General features: G+C 46.9%; 1 long non-coding RNA gene across 1 annotated transcript; it reads left to right on the top strand.

Moving 5' to 3' along the window:
* Positions 1–2930: 2930 nt before the first annotated feature.
* LOC120945469 lies at positions 2931–11209 on the top strand. The gene is made up of 2 exons (XR_005750589.1): positions 2931–3019; positions 11022–11209. It is a non-coding gene; the product is annotated as an uncharacterized LOC120945469 (long non-coding RNA).
* Positions 11210–19883: the final 8674 nt, after the last annotated feature.

The raw sequence follows: 19883 nt of genomic DNA on the forward strand, positions 1-19883 counted from the left end.
GGGACTGAACGATCTTCCCCTTAGAAGGTTGTGCGGGACTAACCACCAGCACAGACTCTGACGTGCTGCATGGGACAGGGATATGGGAAGATCCAGGGCCTGGACCCTCTTGTCCCAGGCTGCGAGAATTGCTCTCTGTAGTTTCCGAGATTGGATTTGGGCGTAGGGCACCGCTTCGAAGGTCGCCACTAACTTGCCCAATAGGCGCATACACAGACGAACGGTCGGCCTTGCGCTGCTTAGAATCACTTGAATTAGCTCCTTTATAGAATCCACCCTGGACTGGGGAAGAAAGATCTTCTGATGCACAGTGTCTAGAATCAGCCCAAGATATTCCAACCTTCTTGTGGGCTGTAAGGCCGATTTGTCCTGATTTAGGATCCAACCTAGAGATTCCAGGTAGGTTACCACTAGGCCTACTGCTTGCCTCAGACTGGCCTCTGAGAGATCGATCACTATAAGATCGTCTAAATAAGCCATAACCAGGATCCCCTGAGATCTTAGGTTGGCCAGAACTGGGGCCAGAATTTTTGTGAAAACCCGAGGGGCCGTGGCTAGCCCGAAGGGCAAGGCCACGAACTGAAAATGCCGACGTCCCAGAGCAAATCGAAGAAACTTGAAATGCCCGGGAAAGATCGGGACATGCAGGTATGCATCCTTCATATCGATAGATGCGAGGAATTCTTTCCCTTGTAGGGCGGCCACTACCGAACTAATAGATTCCATTCGGAAAGAGCGAATCCTTAGGAAGCGGTTTAGGGCTTTTAGATCCAATATTGGTCTTACATCGCCGTTGGGCTTCGGGACTACAAATAGATTTGAATAAAATCCTTGTCCGCGCTCCAGGGCTGGTACCTCCATAATCACCCCTTGATTTAAGAGGCGGTCTAGGGCTGCTAGAAGCGAGACTCTTTTTTGAGGATCGCTTGGGAGCCTTGACTCCTGGAAGTGGGGAGGGGGAAACCCCCAAAACTCCAGCTTGTACCCCTGGGCCACTGAGGACAGAACCCATTGGTCGGAGATTCTGGCCTTCCAAAGCTCCAAGAAGAAGCGGAGTCTTCCCCCTACCCGAGAGAGTGGGGGCGTCCCTTCACAAATTCGCTTTAGGGGCAGCTTTAACTGGTTTACGAAACCATGGCTTCTTGTTGCCTGAAGCTTGCCCTTGCGACCTGTTAGCAGGCGAACGGTACTGCCTAGAGGGTGATGGTCCTGAGACTGGAGAGGTTGGACGTTTAAAGGTAGGCCCCTGAAACCTCTTCTTAACAGGCAAAAGAGTGCTTTTGCCACTGGAGATTTTCTGAATATATTTGTCTAGGTCATCTCCAAACAATCTTTCACCCTGGAAGGAAAAACCTGTTAAGAGTTTCTTGCAGGGGGTTTCTGCAGACCAGTTTTTTAACCAGAGAAGCCTTCTCATATGAACCAAAAATAAGGATAAACGAGAAGCTTGCTGGATGGAATCCTTAATGGCGTCTACGGCAAAACATAAGGCTCTGGGCAAGTCAGCTAGGTCCTGAGCTTGTTGTGCCGGAAGGTCTCTTAAGACCTGTTTGGTCTGTTCCTTCAATGCCTGGCATACTCCTATGGCAGCCACAGCTGGTTGAACTACTGCACCTGCAGTGGCAAAGGAGGCCTTTACCAATGTTTCAAGCCTCTTATCAACAGGGTCCTTGAACATATGAATATTGTCTACTGGACAAGTTAAGGCTTTGTTAACACATGAAATGGCTGCGTCCACTGTAGGGACAACCCACTTTTTAGAAAAACCTTCTTCCAAAGGATACAGCACTGAGAACCTTTTAGGAGGAAGAAAAATCCTATCTGGTTTAACCCAGTCCTGGAAAATTAGGTCCCTCAGTAAGGGATGGACCGGAAACACTGCATTGGATTGAGGAGCCCTTAGGGAACCTAGAGAGTATACGGCAGCCTGAGGTTCAGGGAGGGGTAATTTAAACTCCGTCCGTACCATGTCCGCTAGGGACTGGATCCATAACTTTTCTGCTTGGGAAGCTGAAAACGGTTCCTCTATTGTGGACTCCTCAGAACCCTGTTCTAAGTGGTCTTCCCCTTGCTCCGTTGAGAAATCTAATTCCTCTGCGGAAAGGATCTCTTCGTCTGGAGACTCAACCCTAGGGGATGGGGACCATTCTCCGCTCAAATCCACCCAAGGTGGAGGCTAACATCTCCTCCGTAACAAAGGTAGGAGCTGGTTGAATGGGGCCAGCCGCAGCACCCAGCAACCCTGATGGCACGTCTAGGGCAGCAACCTCCAGTTTATCTGGGGAGGAAGGCACAGCCGACGATTGGCCGAGATCCTCAGAGCCCGATGGGGAACCCTTCTGTTTCTTTGGGCCCTTGGCATTTTTGGAGCCTCCTGCGCCCTTAGGAGCCATGACACAAACCCAAGGTACTCCGCTATAATACCACTGACTATTAAGACGGAGTAAACACACGCCCCCTAACAAGAGATGCGTCAGTTACTAAAATAGAAATAGTAATAGGTTAGGGTAATATTACAAAACCTTGTTTCCCCTAACCTATAAGGATAGATAATACAATTCCCTCAAGGGCTTGTCACTCACAGAACCACTATGAGTCAGGTATTACCCCCTTAAATTGCTGGTCCAGAAGCCTGGGTTTACTTAGCTTAGGCTGCTGCAAATACACCGGCTTTAATCACTATTTAAGAGCCAAGCTCTTATTAGGGTGCGTACTCCAATTTGGCCACCGGGTGTCACTCTCCCCAAAAAAACCCTGGTATAACAAACCACACGCAGCTCAGGCTGCAGCTCCGTGTCCCACGGCGATCGTGACTGACTGAGAGCCTAATATAGGCTTCAGAAGGACCGCCCTACGCTCAGCCCACCCCCCCACGCCGCGTCGCCGAAGCTATTTACAACGTGCGCGCGCGCACGCCTGACGCTGCTGGAGGAACCAGGAAGTCTCAGGGTGACAGCGTGGACGCTGACGGAGCTATGGGGAGAGACAGGCACCCAGGGAAGACTCCCATCTCTGGGAGGTAAGTCCAGCTTACTTTTTCCAGGACCCTTCCCTCCTATGGCAGCGCAGCAAGCCTCTAGACCAGCCAGGGGAACATTTACATGGGGGAGAAAAAACCATCCAGTGCAAACAGACTTTGTGGTGACATATATTGCCCATGCACAGAGGCATAATATAGGCTGCCCCCGAATCCCCTGTGGAGGGCTCACTGACAAACCAAGTTCCGTGGGCCCTCGCTTACCTTATCCACGCTGCAGGGTATTGCCAAAGGCCCCAATCTTCTCCCATCTCCGTGGGTATGGTCATAGACCTTCAGGGACCGGGGTCCAGTTTAGGAACACCACACACCTGGACCTATATAGCACCGCTGGCATCAGGATTGCTAGGTTGAAAACCAGTCCTGGAACCCAGAGTCCAGCCCTCCCAAAAGGAGAGGCATTATAGGCAAAACCCCTCCACGACTTGGGGCCCGGGTACCGTCCACTTTGGCTATGAAGCACCTTGGACGGATCCGGTAGGCTTGCCCGGGTCCCAAGGACAACTATAGGCAAAGCTCTTCAACGTGCACCAACACCTAAGACACTGGCGAAAAAACTGAGGTACTCCCACTATGGGTGGGGGTTATATAGGGAGGGAACTTCCTGTCGGAGAGTGCCAGTGTCCATCACCTGAAGGTACACTATATAACCCATATGTAATGGCTATGCTGCTCTGTGTCCCGTGATGTACGATAAAGAAACTGCATTAGTGTGTGGTAGCGTTCAAAACATTCACCATTGCAAAGACCAGGATTGTCAGGACAGCGTGGACAATAATATGGGGTTTCACACCTATATCCGCTCTTTCTACAGACACATTTTCTTTGGGGGGCTCGTTGGGTAGGAGTACTAGGGATGGCATACAGAAAATGCCTATCACGCAGCCGGCTCACTGCATTTGGTTGGGGATGGTGAGGTGCAGCACCGCCTGGATACAGGAGGGCTCGGACGATATCTTCCTAGAATTTAAGGAAAGATCCAGTCCATCCTGAAGCTCTGTATAGCATATGAGCGTTCAGCAAAGCCAATTGAAATAAGTATACAGACACTTTTTTGTACCAGCGCCTGGCCTTACGGGCAACTAGGTACGGCGCCAACAACTGGTCGTTGAGGTCCACCCCTTTCCATGTTTTGGTTATATTCGTGACACAGAGGGGTTTCTCCACAACACCAGTCGCAGTACAAATTTGGACTGTTGTGTTTGCGTGAAGGGAGGACAGAAGGAAAAATTCCTTTTGTCCCTCCACTTCACAGCGAGCAAATTATTACACCTTGAGCAAGCTCTCTCCCCTAGCCTAAGATGGGAAACTACAAGCCTCTGGGGTAAGCCCCGGCACGGTGCCACATGCGCCAATTTCATGATCAATGATTTGATGATCAAACAAGTGACTAAAACGTGGCAAAATGGTAACCCTTTGCAAATAAGGGTGACACCAAGTTTCACACTATCTTCCCAGCACTCCCTATGTGATCTGGGCAGTTCTCCGGCTCTACGTGACTATCTTTTCACTTGTAAATCATAAAACTACATGTATAGCCTGTGGCCCTGTCACAGAGCTTATACATCTTGACCCCATATCTGGCACGCTTGCTGGAAGGTATTGTTTGAAAGACAAGCGGCCAGAAAATGTAATGAGGGACTAATTAAACTTGATGGGGACAACTTGGGGACAACTTGATGCGGAGTATACAAGGCTGCAAAACGTTGGTTGAAGTGATTTACAAGGGGCCGAATTTTGTAGAGCCGATCAAATTCAGGGTCTCCACTAGATGTCCGAATTTCGGGTCATTTCGTTATCGTTTTAACAAACTAAAACAAACACGCAGAAAACGAAATTCGAAAGATCTGACATAAAAAAAGCTTTATTTTTGTTGCTACAACAGTTCGATATAGATAGAAGATTTGACATGAAGCTGAAAATAGTGATCTGTGTCTATCAAATGTGCCTAACCTTAACTGTATTAGTCCAAGACTATTCTACATAGAGAGGAAAGATTTGACATAGAGAGAAAAGATTCAACATTAAAGAGACTGTGTTGGGGTAGACCATTTGACATGAACGACGAAGATTGGCGAAGCAGCGAAAAACATACAAACATCGAATCTGTCATTGAAGGCTTATGGTGTCCGTCGAATGTTTTAAGAAGATTTGACAAGCAGCTAAACTGTACGATGCCGCTATCGTACATTTCCGGTCAAATGCTCGGCCCATAGGCTATAGAAGAATTCAAATGTTGGTTAACTAGTAATAATAATTAATAAATATAATTATTACTAGTGTCATACAACATTAGAATTCTCCTATAGCTTGTAGGCGGAAAATTAGACTGGAAATGTGCGATTGGGGTGTTGTACAGTTTAGTCGCTCCGTCGAATCTTCTTAGAACATTTGACAGACACCATAAGGCCGGGTACTAACGAGCAAACATGTACGATGAAACCGGTCCGTCGGACTGTTTTCACCGTACATGTCTGCCAGAGGGCTTCTGTACGATGGCTGTACTAACCATCGTACAGAAGTCCGCACGTAAACAATACGCGGGGCGTGTCCGCGTCGTCGCCGCGGCCATGACGCGGTGACGTGGGCGGGCCTGCCATTTAAAGGCTTCCACGCATGCGTCAAAGTCATTTGACGCACGCGAGGGACGGCGGGCGCTCGGACATGTACGGTAGGTCTGTACTGACGACCGTACATGTCCGAGCGGGCAGGATTCCAGCGGACGGTTTTAAAACACGTCCAGGAATATTTGTCTGCTGGGAAAAGGCCCGGCGGGCAAATGTTTGCTGGAATTCGGCCCGCTCGCGCCTACACACGACCGAACATGTATGCTGAAACTGGTCCGCGGACCAGTTTCAGCATACATGTTTGGTCGTGTGTACGGGGCCTTAGACTTCAATGACAGATTAGACCTTAATTATTTCGGATTTTCGGACAAATGCATTTTTTAACAAAAGGAAAAAAATAAAAACGAATTTCGGGAATAACTAAATACATTTATTTTTCAGACTAAAACGAAATTCCGACTATATTTGAGTGTGCACATGTCTAGTCTCCACAAAGGAGGACTGGGGATTAGCGGTGATGTATTGACCAGCATACAAATTACTTTGGTCCACAATAGATCTATAGAGATCTTACGTGAAAAACAGCGAATAAAAATCAAGTGCCGTGAAATCAACTGTTTCAACCTGAATTCCGGGTTGGCCAGTGAATGGGGGAAGTACGGGTGCTGCAGAAGTGGTGGGCTCCCAAGGACTCTATTGGCACGACTGGCCTGTCTTTGTCTTATTGGTGGCAGTGGGACACTACTTGTGCTTGCCACCTCGCCAGCTTGAACTGCACTTATGGGACTCGCCACATCACCAAGTGTTACTGCAGTGCTGGATGTACGTCCAGGGTGTACTAGGCCCCTGGTGCTTGTCAGTTCACCAGAAGGATGAGCGGCACTAGTACTTCTCTGCTCCATACAAAAGCCCAGCAGGTTTTGCACCTCAACAACAGAAGAAAAATAATGGAGTCGGGTACGCCTGACCTTGGCAGGGACCTCAACTTCGTCATCAGTGCTATCTGTCATGGAGCCACTGTCGTCTACAGGATCGTATTCTGAGCCTGAATCTGACAGATGAGTGACTTCCTCCTCACTCTCTCTCATGCTCAGAAACGTGTAGGTCTCTTCACTAATGTACCTTCGATTTGCCATTTTGGACTCTAAATTTGCTGGTACAACTAGTCAGATTCACAGGAAAAAAGCACCTAGGCTTGTCAGCAACTGAGTCAAACGCTACCAAAAAAAACTGTTAGCGATCGCAGGGATCAGGCCTGCACTTGGGTGGGTTGGGCGGAGGGGCAAAACACAGGTGCTAGCAGGTATCTGGGCCGATACCACTAACACTGTGTTTTTGGGAACCCTAAACTGCTGGGGACACTAGTATAGAGCTGATCAGATATTGATCCGTTCAGATACTATACCACTACTGGCACTAATCTGACGCTGCCTGGGGCGACACAGACCATATCTGACAGTAAAACCTAACTGATTTCACCCTCCGGGCGATCACAGGATTAAACCTTTATTGGGTAATAAATGGCGGGTGCACTGACGCTTTAAAAAGCAAACTAACCAGCGTCACCAGTGACACTTACATACGGCGATCAGAAAAAAAATCGCTTAGTGACACTGGCGACAGGGGGTGAAAGGGTTACCTGGGGGGCGATCAAGGGATTAAACCTTTATTAGGTGGGGTCTACCACTAACTGCCCTGACACTTTTTGCAGTTACAAATTACACCAAATGCTGTGATCAGTAAAAAAATTAACACAGCAAACGGTGACACTGTGACTGGGGGTGCAGAGGGTGATCTGGGGCGTGTTTTGTGTGCCTACGTGCTCTGGTGTCAGTGTACTGTTGTGCACTTACTCTGAGATGTCTTCTCTCCTCGGCGTCGGACGAAAAGACCGCCACGAGGAGAGATGACATCACTTCCTCTGCCTGTGTTTACAATTCACAGGCAGAGGAAGAAGCTGACTCGCCAGGAGCGATCGTGAGGGGGTGGCCATGAATCGGTGGCCTCCCCCTCATCTTGGATTACTCCTGGAACGATGGCGACTTTAGAATCACATTGGATTCACCTATTGAAAGCGATGGTGTCTCCTGGGTTAAATGAAATGTTAAGCTATAAACCTTTTATATATATATTGCAATCGTTCATCTTGCTGCCCCCCTGCCCTATTGTCTCTGATCCCACCCTTTTCCCTTATTCCCCTTCTCCCTCTTTCCTTGTTCCATCCATTCTCTTTGCCGTGGTCCTGGGTTTTTTACATGAATGGTTATACCTAAATCAGTATCTTTAGGCCTGGTTCACACCTATGCGAATTGAGTGCGGGTTAAATCAGCATCCAATTCGCAGGACATTTCAAAATACATTGTTTTCAATGAGGCTGGTTCACATATGTGCGATGCATTCGCACTGCGCATTGCCTCCAAACCGTGTGCGGTTTTTAGGTCTTGCGGTGCGGCTCAGGTGCGAATTCAGTCCCATTATCTTCTATGGGTACGCAGCTGAATTCGCAGATGTGTTCAGTTCTCTTCAGGAATTTCTCTCATTCAGCTCAATACACTTCTCCCCCACTCTCCTCTCACCCGGAACTTCTCCAAGGTCTCCAAATTCGCATCTAAAACGTTGCTAATCTGCTGAACACTTCTCTTATCTCTCTGCAGAGATAATAGAGCTGAAATTCGCACCGCACTAGTGTGATTCCGGCCTTATTGTTTATGTTCTTTCCATATATATGTGTTTTTGTATTTAATACAATTTATTGTGAATGCATGCGCATCTCCAGGCTCCTTGCACTGCTCCATCTAAGATACCATCCTCTCCTTTGTATGACAACCATTTAGACTAGGGTTGCCAACTCATCCCTTTAAAACAGAACACATATTAATTACACAGGTTCTGTGGCTGATTAAGGAGGTAATTAAACTCACTTGGTGCCTTATTTGCATTAAATTAGCCTCAGAACCTGTGTAATTAATATGTGTTCTGTTTTAAAGGGATGAGTTGGCAACCCTAATTTAGACCCATGATGATCGGACTGCCCCGTGCATCTGATTTTCTTGTGCCTATTGGGTGATCACATGGAAGCCAAGGGGGTCCCAGCCTATATGGCAGGGCGCCCGAGTCACTGGCTGCTATTGCAATTTCCGACTTGTTGCTTTGTTTCCCTCTAAGGGCTCGCCCTATGTTTCATTACATGGTGTGATGCCCTTTTTCCGCCACCAGAGGGAACTTCCTCCCATATTTCCTGGCCAAGTCATAGAATTCGTCAGCAACGCGGTTTGCGCATACACGGTCCAGTCCCTACGTCCGCTTCAGGTCTGAGGACTGAATGGGGGTTATATAAGGCCACCGGCTCCGGCGATTAGACGCTGCTGGAGCCCCTGGGATCTATACATGCTGTCAGACAATACCAGGTAATCTCTTGTGAAGTCTGGTTTGGAAAGCCTATGCTTCGATTTCCTCTATACTCCTTTAATGCTAAACCTTGGGACTCTTCAAATTACTATGTTTGTAAGCTGATTCCTATTTCAGTTTATAATGTGTTTGTTTCCAGTGTGGAGAATTTTCTCCACCCTGAGTTTATTTTTATATATAGAAAAATAGTTGGAAACAACTGCGCTAAGATGAGCGATCGGGATTAATAAGCAGCAATTAGGTTGTGTATAAACAAAATTAACAAATGAAAAAGAAAATAATTGCGCTAAACCCAAATACACACTTGTATTGAGCAAGTGTATGTGAAGACCATTGTATCTAAATAAATGATCCAATGGAATCAGGAAGTCAGGGTTTCCTACCCTGCTGATATTGATATATGTAAACCCAGTGATCAACAACATAAGCAGTGATAAACCATAACTTCAAATAATTGAATAAACAATAACAATATTAGTGTTTAAAAAGTCCATAAAGTCCAAGACTAATTTTTAAATTAGATAGTAAGTCCATATAATGAATAAAAACACCCGTGAAGATTCCAGAAATATTGCAATTAATACACCAGACGTGAATCCTCCACCGATCATGCAGCTGCTTACCAGAAATCTGGGTCCTGCCGGACCACTATCCACATATCTCTCAACCAGAGATTTTGTAAGGCAGTAGTAACTCCTTCACTTGCACTAAACCACTCCGTGCTCAACGAGGGATATAGAAGACAACAAGACAGAGCTCCACATAGCATAAATCCGGGTAATTTATTTTTAAAAAAACAGTAGTAAGCATATGTACATACAACTCACATTTGGGTTGAATAAACCAGCATTTGGCCTGTAACGCCGGCCGGACGTGTCCAGGAACAAAAAGAGGCCACTCGTTTGGAGGAATGAAGGCCTGAGGTCATACTTTGGGTTAGGTACATCGACGACGTCCTCCTCCTTGGCTTGCTGCAGTTCCCGATTTCTCCAGATGGAGAAATCGGGAACTGCAGCAAGCCAAGGAGGAGGACGTCGTCGATGTACCTAACCCAAAGTATGACCTCAGGCCTTCATTCCTCCAAACGAGTGGCCTCTTTTTGTTCCTGGACACGTCCGGCCGGCGTTACAGGCCAAATGCTGGTTTATTCAACCCAAATGTGAGTTGTATGTACATATGCTTACTACTGTTTTTTTAAAAATAAATTACCCGGATTTATGCTATGTGGAGCTCTGTCTTGTTGTCTTCTATATCCCTCGTTGAGCACGGAGTGGTTTAGTGCAAGTGAAGGAGTTACTACTGCCTTACAAAATCTCTGGTTGAGAGATATGTGGATAGTGGTCCGGCAGGACCCAGATTTCTGGTAAGCAGCTGCATGATCGGTGGAGGATTCACGTCTGGTGTATTAATTGCAATATTTCTGGAATCTTCACGGGTGTTTTTATTCATTATATGGACTTACTATCTAATTTAAAAATTAGTCTTGGACTTTATGGACTTTTTAAACACTAATATTGTTATTGTTTATTCAATTATTTGAAGTTATGGTTTATCACTGCTTATGTTGTTGATCACTGGGTTTACATATATCAATATCAGCAGGGTAGGAAACCCTGACTTCCTGATTCCATTGGATCATTTATTTAGATACAATGGTCTTCACATACACTTGCTTAATACAAGTGTGTATTTGGGTTTAGCGCAATTATTTTCTTTTTCTTTTATATATATATATATATATTTTTTATACATCTTAATATAGATAATTTATAGCTGGTCCTCCTATTTCCCCTGTAGTCACCCAGCACAAATGGCTTTCTGAGCGCAGTCAGCTGTTTTGAAAGTGTGGCAACATCTGGACCTACTATAGGAGAGATAGGTAAGGAGCCGTGCTTTGAGGGTGGAGATGCGTGTACATATAATTTTTGTAACTGAATGTAATACAATGTAATATATGACATGTAATTTATTGACTTTGACATAACACGTCTCATTTTTTGTTTTTCTAGAAGGCTTGTACTCTCAAACCGGACAGTTTTCCCCTGAAGAAGCCCATTCTATGGGAGAAACATGTTGGGAAACCCATCCTACAATGCTGTCCTGTAAAAATTTGTGATATTTGTACTTGCCCTATGTTACATTTTACTATATATTTTTTGTTTTGTTCTTCAAATAAAAAGTAAATTATTTTTAACCACTTAACCCCCGGACCATATTGCTTCCCAAAGACCAGAGCACTTTTTGCGATTCGGCACTGCGTCACTTTAACTGACAATTGCGCGGTCGTGCAACGTGGCTCCCAAACAAAATTGGCGTCCTTTTTTCCCACAAATAGAGCTTTCTTTTGGTGATATTTGATTACCTCTGCGGTTTTTAGTTTTTGCGCTATAAACAAAAATAAAGCGACAATTTTGAAAAAAAATAATATTTTTTACGTTTTGCTATAATAAATATCCCCCAGAAATATATAAAAAATATTATTTTCCTCAGTTTAGGCCGATACGTATTCTTCTACCTATTTTTCGTTAAAAAAAAAACGCAATAAGCGTTTATTGATTGGTTTGCGCAAAAGTTATAGCGTTTACAAAATAGGGGATATTTTTATGGCATTTTTATTAATATTTTTTTTTTTTACTAGTAATGGCGGTGATCAGCGTTTTTTTTTTTTGGTACTGCGACATTATGGCGGACACTTCGGACACTTTTGACACATTTTTGGGACCATTGGCATTTTTATAGCGATCAGTGTTATAAAAATGCATTGGATTACTATAAAAATGCCACTGGCAGTGAAGAGGTTAACACTAGGGGGTGGGGAAGGGGTTAAGTATGTTCCCTGGGTGTGTTCTAACTGTAGGGGGGGTGGCCTCACTAGGGGAAATGACTGATCTCCTGTTCATACATTGTATGAACAGAAGATCAGCATTTCTCCCCCTGACAGGACCGGGAGCTGTGTGTTTACACACACAGCTCCCGGTCCCCACTCTGTAACGAGCGATCGTGTGTGCCCATCGGCGATCAGGCCCACCGGGCACGCGCACGGGAGTCGGGGCCGAGCGGGGGGTGTGCGCGCCCCTAGTGGCATGCTTGAGAGCCGACGTTATATTACGTGCTCTCGCGCAGGGGAGCCGACTTGCTGCCGTAAAACGACGGCGGCTGGTCGGCATGTGGTTAAATAATATATTTGATATTATTCTTTGCACCTCTAAAAATCCCAATACTACCCTTTTCTGTTTTGTGTGGTGTTCTGAGATTCCAGACCCTTTTTCTTTAATGGAAACCCATACCCACTCGTTCCATTTGGGATGACATATTTTCCTAGTGGTGTTAGTCTTGGAGTTGTCACCATCATTCCTCTTCTGCAACTATTCATATATCTGAATCCTCAGGTTTCTTCTTTCTGGTTTTGTAGTATTGATTTATATTACCTATATTTGTATGTATTCCAATCTTTGTGCACTCTGTGTTTTCTGTGTATTTATTGGCATTTTATGCGATTTAGGTGCTATTTTAGACTACATCTTCTGTATGGTGTTTTGGGTGTCTTCCATCAGTACCGCCACACAGGCCCACCATCACTACCGTCATCATGGCCAAAAGAGTTTACACACCTGAGGAGGCATATGACATGCTTACCATGTTGGATGATGAGAGCAGCGGGGAGCTCCCATCCGATTCTGGTTCGGAATAGGAGCCAGTAGAGAGTAGTGGATCGGACGCCGAGTTAGTGGAGGAAACTGTCCCTCCTAAAAGAATAAGCAGCGCCAGGAAGAAGAGCCCAATATCAGTACTGGAATTACACATCCAACCCAAAGAATTTTGCCCCAGTCCTACCTCCCTGATGCCCTGGAAAACCCCTTATGTGTTGCCTGCCAGCTCAGGATCCACTATAATCCCCCCTTTACCGCACAGCCAGGTGTGCAGCCCAACACTACAAATTTTTTCCAATTAGATTTTTATTTGTTTTTCCCCAAAGATTTGTTGCAGTACATAGTAGACCAAACAAATCTCTATGCAGAGCAATTTATTGCCACCAACCCTAAATCTTTCTACGCCCATATGTTCCATTGGCAACGTCTCACACTATATTGTAATAATCTCAGTGTCTAAAAGGCCTAATTGCATTGCTCAGGAAAAATTAAAGCGGGGGTTCCTCGGGTTTAATTTTTTTTTTTTTTTTAAGTTTTCTTGCGCTCTTACCTTGTGTAGGTAATCGCTCATCTGTCCCAGTCTTTCAGCCTGCTGCAGCGGTAATCGCGAGAAAACTATATTTTATAAAATCCTAAGATGGACATTACCATCTTTACTGTGGGCACTGTGAAGCCCAGCTCGTTCTTCTTCCGGGATGCGGCGAATCCTAACACGCTGGCGAAGTCACAAGACCCGCCTGACGTCACGTGACCCGCGAGATATCGCGGGATTTCGACAGGAGACGCTCCCAGGAGACAAAGCGCTGATGGGGGATATTCGAAAACCACGCCCACTCCCGCGGGGAATAGTGAGTGACAGCTCACAAAAGGGCCTCGTTTCAAGGTAAGGAGGCCAATTAAAAAAAGAAAAACGAATACATAGTGTACCATGGCAGAAGTTTTTAAGAAGCAGAACTTGTAAATTAGGGTGAACCACCGCTTTAAGTTCCCAAAAAAGAAGAATTTAGTTCTTACCTGTAACTCTGTTTCCAGTAGTCTTCCAGGCCAGCCCTTCAGAGATGGAGCTCCTCCTCACACACAGGAAACGCATTCCCATTAATTTCTTTAAAAGGTGGTCCCTGGTCAGTCATCCAAGAGAACCGAAGGCCGGAATCTGAAAGACCTAAAACACAACAGAACCCCACAAGGTTAGACATTTATGGTGGGATCGTGCTGCCCCAGAAGACTACTGGAAACAGAGTTACCGGTAAGAAATAACTGCTTTTCCCCAGTCATCATCCAGGTTAGGCCTTGAGAGGATAACCAAGTACTCACCAGATCTAGGGTGGGACAACGGCTTGGAGGACTTTCCTACCAAAAGCCTGGTCCTAGCTGTATATCAGATCCAGCCTGTAATGCTGAACAAAGGTCGAAAATCTTGACCAAGTTGCTGCCCCGCAAATTTGCTCCGGAGTTGCTCCTGCCTTCTCTGCCCACGAGGCTGCTGAAGCTCTTGTTGAATGAGCCGTTAGATCTTTTGGCGGTACTATCTCCATAACTCTGTAGCATTCTAGTATAGCTGCCCTAAATCCATCTGGCTAGCGTTTTCTTGTACGCTTGTTCACCTGTTTGCCAGCGTACGGGACGAATAGAAGATGGGGGTTAATTTACTAATATCAATGCACTGCGCCGATTCATGGCTTAATTAGTACTCCGGGTGAAGCCATGAACTGGCTTAGCAGCCGGCGCAATGCAAGTAATATGTAAAGCCGCCGCCGAACTCCCTATAGAAGTCTATGGGAGAAATCAAAAGTGTTCATTTTAAAGGTTAATATGCAAGTTTTGTTCTAAAAAGTGTTTGGGGACCCGAGTCCCGCCCCAGGGGACATGTATAAATGCTTTTTTTATTTTTTAAAACAGACGTTTTTTCGGGAGCAGTGAATTTAATAATGCTTAAAGTGAAACAATAAAAGTGAAAGATTCCTTTAAATTTCGTACCTAGGGGGGGTGTAAAGTCAGCATGTGAAATAGCGCATGTTTCACGTACTTAGAACTGTCACTGCACAAAATGACATTCTGAATGAAAAAAATACATTTAAAATTCACTTGCAGCTATAATGAATTGCCGGCTCCGGCAATTCATTCATAAAAAATAAAACAAATAGCATGGGGGGTCCCCCCAAATTCAATTAACAGGCCCTTCAGGTCTGGTATGGATATTAAGGGGAACCCCGCCGTAAAAAAAAGACATGGGGTTCCCCCCAAATATCCATACCAGGCCCTTCAAGCCTGGTGTGGATTTTAAGGGGAACTCCACCCCAAATAAAAAAAATGGCGTGGAGTTCCCCCAAAAATCCACACCAGACCCTTATCCGAGCACGTTAACCTGGCCGGCCGCAGAAAAGAGGGGGGGACAGAGTGCGGGCCCCCCCTCTCCTGAACCGTACCAGGCCACATGCCTTTGTCCCCATGTTGATGGGGACAAGGGCCTCATCCCTACAACCCTTGCCCGGTGGTTGTGGGGGTCTGCGGGCGGGGGGGGGCTTATCGAAATCTGGAATACCCCTTTAACAAAGGGGACCCCCAGATCCTGGCCTCCCCCCCTGTGTGAAATGGTAATGGGGTATTCATTTCACAAAAAAAAGTGTCAAAAATGTGAAAAATTACAATAGCCGGTTTTTGACAATTCTTTTAATAATATCTTCTTTCCGCGCTTCTTCTTTCATTCGGGTTTCTTCCTGCAGCTTCTTTCTTGGGACTTCTCATCCGCATCTTGCCCGGCGTCTTCTTCCATCTTCTTCTCCTTCCGTCGGCCTTCTCATCCCGCATCTTCTTCTTCCTCTGCTTCTTTCTTGGGACTTCTCGTTCGCATCTTGACCGGCTTCTTCTTCCATCTTCTTCTCCTTCCGTCGGCCTTCTCGTCCGCATCTTCTTCTTCTTCCCCAGACGCTTGGGGTTCAAATTGAATTCTCCGCCGTGTGCCGCTCCTGGGAGCCCGCCCCCCTCTGACGCCACAGATAAACTCTTAAGAAAGTCATTTGCGTCAGAGGGGGGCGGGGTCACATGAGCGGCACACGGCGGGGAATTAAATTTCAAGCCCAGCGTCCGGGAAAGAAGAAGCAGCGCAAGATGCGGACAAGCTTCCATTTGAAGTTCCCGTTGTGTGACGCTCTGTGACCCCGCCCCCCTCTGACGCACATATACCACACACGGACTTTCTTATGAGTTTACCTGTGGCGTCAGAGGGGGGCGGGGTCACAGGAGCGCCACACGGGGGGGGGGCCGGGATCTGGGGGCCCCGCAAACCCCCACAACCACCGGCCAGGGTTGTGGGGATGAGGCCCTTGTCCCCATCAACATGGTGACATCCTCCCCATGTTGAGGGCATGTGACCTGGTACGGTTCATGAGAGGGGGGCCGCACTCTGTCCCCCCCTCTTTTCTGCGGCCGGCCAGGTTAACGTGCTCGGATAAGGGTCTGGTGTGGATTTTTGGGGGAACTCCAAGCCATTTTTATTTTTAAATTTTACGGCGGGGTTCCCCTTAATATCCATACCAGACCTGAAGGGCCTGGTAATTGAATTTGGGGGGACCCCCACGCTATTTTTTTTTTAATGAGCAATGACTGTATTCTTTATAGCCATGATTACTTTTAAATTACTTTTTTTGTTCACTTCAGAAATGACATCTTGTACAGGGACAGTTCTAAGCACGGGAAACATGCACTACTTCACAGGCATGTTATCCTCCCCCCCCGTATGAAATTTAAAGGAATATTTCACTTTTATTGTTTCACTTTAACCACTTCCATACCACGCCTATTCTGACACTTCTCTCCTTCATGTAAAAATTATATTTTGTTCCTGGAAAATTACTCAGGACCCTCAAACATTATATATATTTTTTTAGCAGACACCCTAAGGAATAAAGTGGCGGTCATTTTTTATTTTATTTCCAACGGTATTTGCGCAATAATTTTTCAAATGCCTTTTTTTTTTTGGCCACAAAAAAAACTGTTTCATGAATTTAAAAATAACAAAGCAGTAAAGTTAGCACAATTTTTAGGGATAATGTGAAAGATGATGTTACACCGAGTAAATAGATACCTAACTTGTCACGCTTTAATATTGCAAACACTCATGGAATGGCGCCAAACTTCGGGACTTAAAAATCTCCATTGGCGATGCTTGAATTTTTTTTACAGGTTAACAGTTCAGAGTTACAGAGGAGGTCTAGTGCTAAAATTATTGCTCTCGCTCTAACGCACGCGTCAATACCTCACATGTGTGGTTTGAACGGTGTTTACATATGTGGGCGGGACTTACATGCGTGTTTGCTTCTGTGCGAGTGCGAGCTACTAGAGACAGGGTCGTTTTAATTTTTTTTTTTTTTTTTTACGTAATATTTTTCTTTTTGCACTTTTTTGTCCCTTTTTTTTGGATCACTTTTATTCCTATTACAAGGAATGTAAACATCCCTTGTGGACTAGTGTGTGACAGGTCCTCTTTATGGAGAGAGGCGGGGTCAATAAGACCCCACATCTGTCCTCCAGGCTGGAAATCATTAGATGGGAAAAAAAAAAACACTGATCTCATCTTTTCAGCCGCGATCATGTTCGTTCAGCACAGTGGTGTAATGGATCTTTCACCTAGCAGCAAAAAGGGTCGCTGGTTCGAATCCCGCCTGTGACACCATCCGCCTGGAGTTTGCATGTTCTCCCTGTGCCTGCGTGGGTTTCCTCCCACAATCTAGAAACATGCTGTAAATCGGATCCTGTCTAAATAAGCCCCAATATGCAGTAGTATACTTAGGTTTAGTGCTGTCCTAGGCCTGACTAAACTTCTGCACCTCCTAATAGAAAAATGACCCACCCTTCCTGTCAAGGCCACACCCTGTTTTTTTAGGACACACCCAGAATTTTTCAGGGGACACACACACACACACACTAGTTCTGGGGGGGGGAGGGGGGCACTGGATTCCCTTAATTTGCATAGTTTTTCTCTCACTTCCTGTTTGGCTATGGGGCAGGAAGTGAAGGCAAATCTCCGCAATTGGACAGGGATGGTACAAAAATAAACTGACAGAGGCTATAACACTCCCTCCCTCACTCAGGGCCGGCGCTACCACTAGGCGGATTAGGCGACCGCCTAGAGCGCACTGTCGCCTAGAGGCGCCCGACCGCTATTACTCCCGCACTGTCCGTCCTCCACAAAATGCTGGTAGGCGGCAGCGTCCTCAGCCCTGACATGTCAAGCAGCGCCGCTAGGCAGAAACACCCCCCCCCCCCCCGGCGGCTCCAGTTCTCTGCTCTGAGTGACATCAGCGTGTATCACAAGTGGCATAGATAGGTCCCCCCCCCAGCCTGGGCGCCCTCCGCTGTTTCATGTGATGTGTGATACATACATTACTGTCTGTCATTATCTCATCTCCTGTGTCACCAAAGGTCCGTCCGTGTCCAGCAATGATCCTCCCTTTCAGCAGAAAGAGCCGACTCACATGAGGCAGCAGCAGCCCCTCCCTTCTCAGCTCTCTCTCTGTCCACACTGACTGACAGTCTGTGTGTGACAGGAGGAGGTGTACAGTCCGCAGCACAGCGCCCCCCGGCACCCCCCCCCCTCTCCTCTCTCCTGAGTCCTGTCAGTCACAGTGTGTGGAGGATGCCGCGCGATGCATCATGGGTACTAGCGGCTCCCGGGCTTGGGGGGACAGGTGGAGCATTGAAGAGGTACCGTGCCACTGTACAACAGCAAAGGTGGTGTGAGGGAGGGCAGGTAGCCACCACAGAGTTCACCGTTCAAGTTGGTGTGGTGAGTAAAGTAAAACTTTTGTGTATGTGGTAACAATATTTTTTTTTAAATGTATGTGTATATTAAAATATCTGCCCCTCCCCCCCAGAGCTTGATTTGCATTAATTGGCACTGATGTGATTGATCGGACGCGGTGTGGCTGTATTTGATGGACGCGGTGTGGCTGTATTTGATGGACGCGGTGTGGCTGTATTTGATGGACGCGGTGTGGCTGTATTTGATGGACGCGGTGTGGCTGTATTTGATGGACGCGGTGTGGCTGTATTTGATGGACGCGGTGTGGCTGTATTTGATGGGCGCGGGTGTGGCTGTATTTGATGGGCGCGGGTGTGGCTGTATTTGATGGGCGCGGGTGTGGCTGTATTTGATGGACGCGGTGTGGCTGTATTTGATGGACGCGGTGTGGCTGTATTTGATGGACGCGGGTGTGGCTGTATTTGATGGACGCGGGTGTGGCTGTATTTGATGGGCGCGGGTGTGGCTGTATTTGATGGACGCGGGTGTGGCTGTATTTGATGGACGCGGTGTGGCTGTATTTGATGGGCGTGGGTGTGGCTGTATTTGATGGACGCGGTGTGGTTGTATTTGATGGACGCGGGTGTGGCTGTATTTGATGGACGCGGTGTGGCTGTATTTGATGGACGCGGTGTGGCTGTATTTGATGGACGCGGTGTGGCTGTATTTGATGGACGCGGTGTGGCTGTATTTGATGGACGCGGTGTGGCTGTATTTGATGGACGCGGTGTGGCTGTATTTGATGGACGCGGTGTGGCTGTATTTGATGGACGCGGTGTGGCTGTATTTGATGGGCGTGGGTGTGGCTGTATTTGATGGGCGCGGGTGTGGCTGTATTTGATGGGCGCGGGTGTGGCTGTATTTGATGGGCGCGGGTGTGGCTGTATTTGATGGACGCGGGTGTGGCTGTATTTGATGGACGCGGGTGTGGCTGTATTTGATGGACGCGGGTGTGGCTGTATTTGATGGACGCGGGTGTGGCTGTATTTGATGGACGCGGGTGTGGCTGTATTTGATGGGCGCGGGTGTGGCTGTATTTGATGGGCGCGGGTGTGGCTGTATTTGATGGGCGCGGGTGTGGCTGTATTTGATGGGCGCGGGTGTGGCTGTATTTGATGGGCGCGGGTGTGGCTGTATTTGATGGACACGGTGTGGCTGTATTTGATGGACGCGGTGTGGCTGTATTTGATGGACACGGTGTGGCTGTATTTGATGGACGCGGGTGTGGCTGTATTTGATAGGAGCAGGTGAGATTGTATTTGATGGGCGTGGGTGAGGTGGAATTTGATGGGCGTGGGTAGGCTGTATTTGATGGACGTGGGTGAGACTATATTTGATGGGTGAGATGGAATTTGATGGACGCAGGTGAGGCTGTATGTGATTGGCGTGGGTGAGACTGTATTTGATGGGCGCAGGTGAGA

The sequence above is a fragment of the Rana temporaria genome, chromosome 7 (assembly GCF_905171775.1).
Source record: "Rana temporaria chromosome 7, aRanTem1.1, whole genome shotgun sequence".
Taxonomy (NCBI): domain Eukaryota; kingdom Metazoa; phylum Chordata; class Amphibia; order Anura; family Ranidae; genus Rana; species Rana temporaria.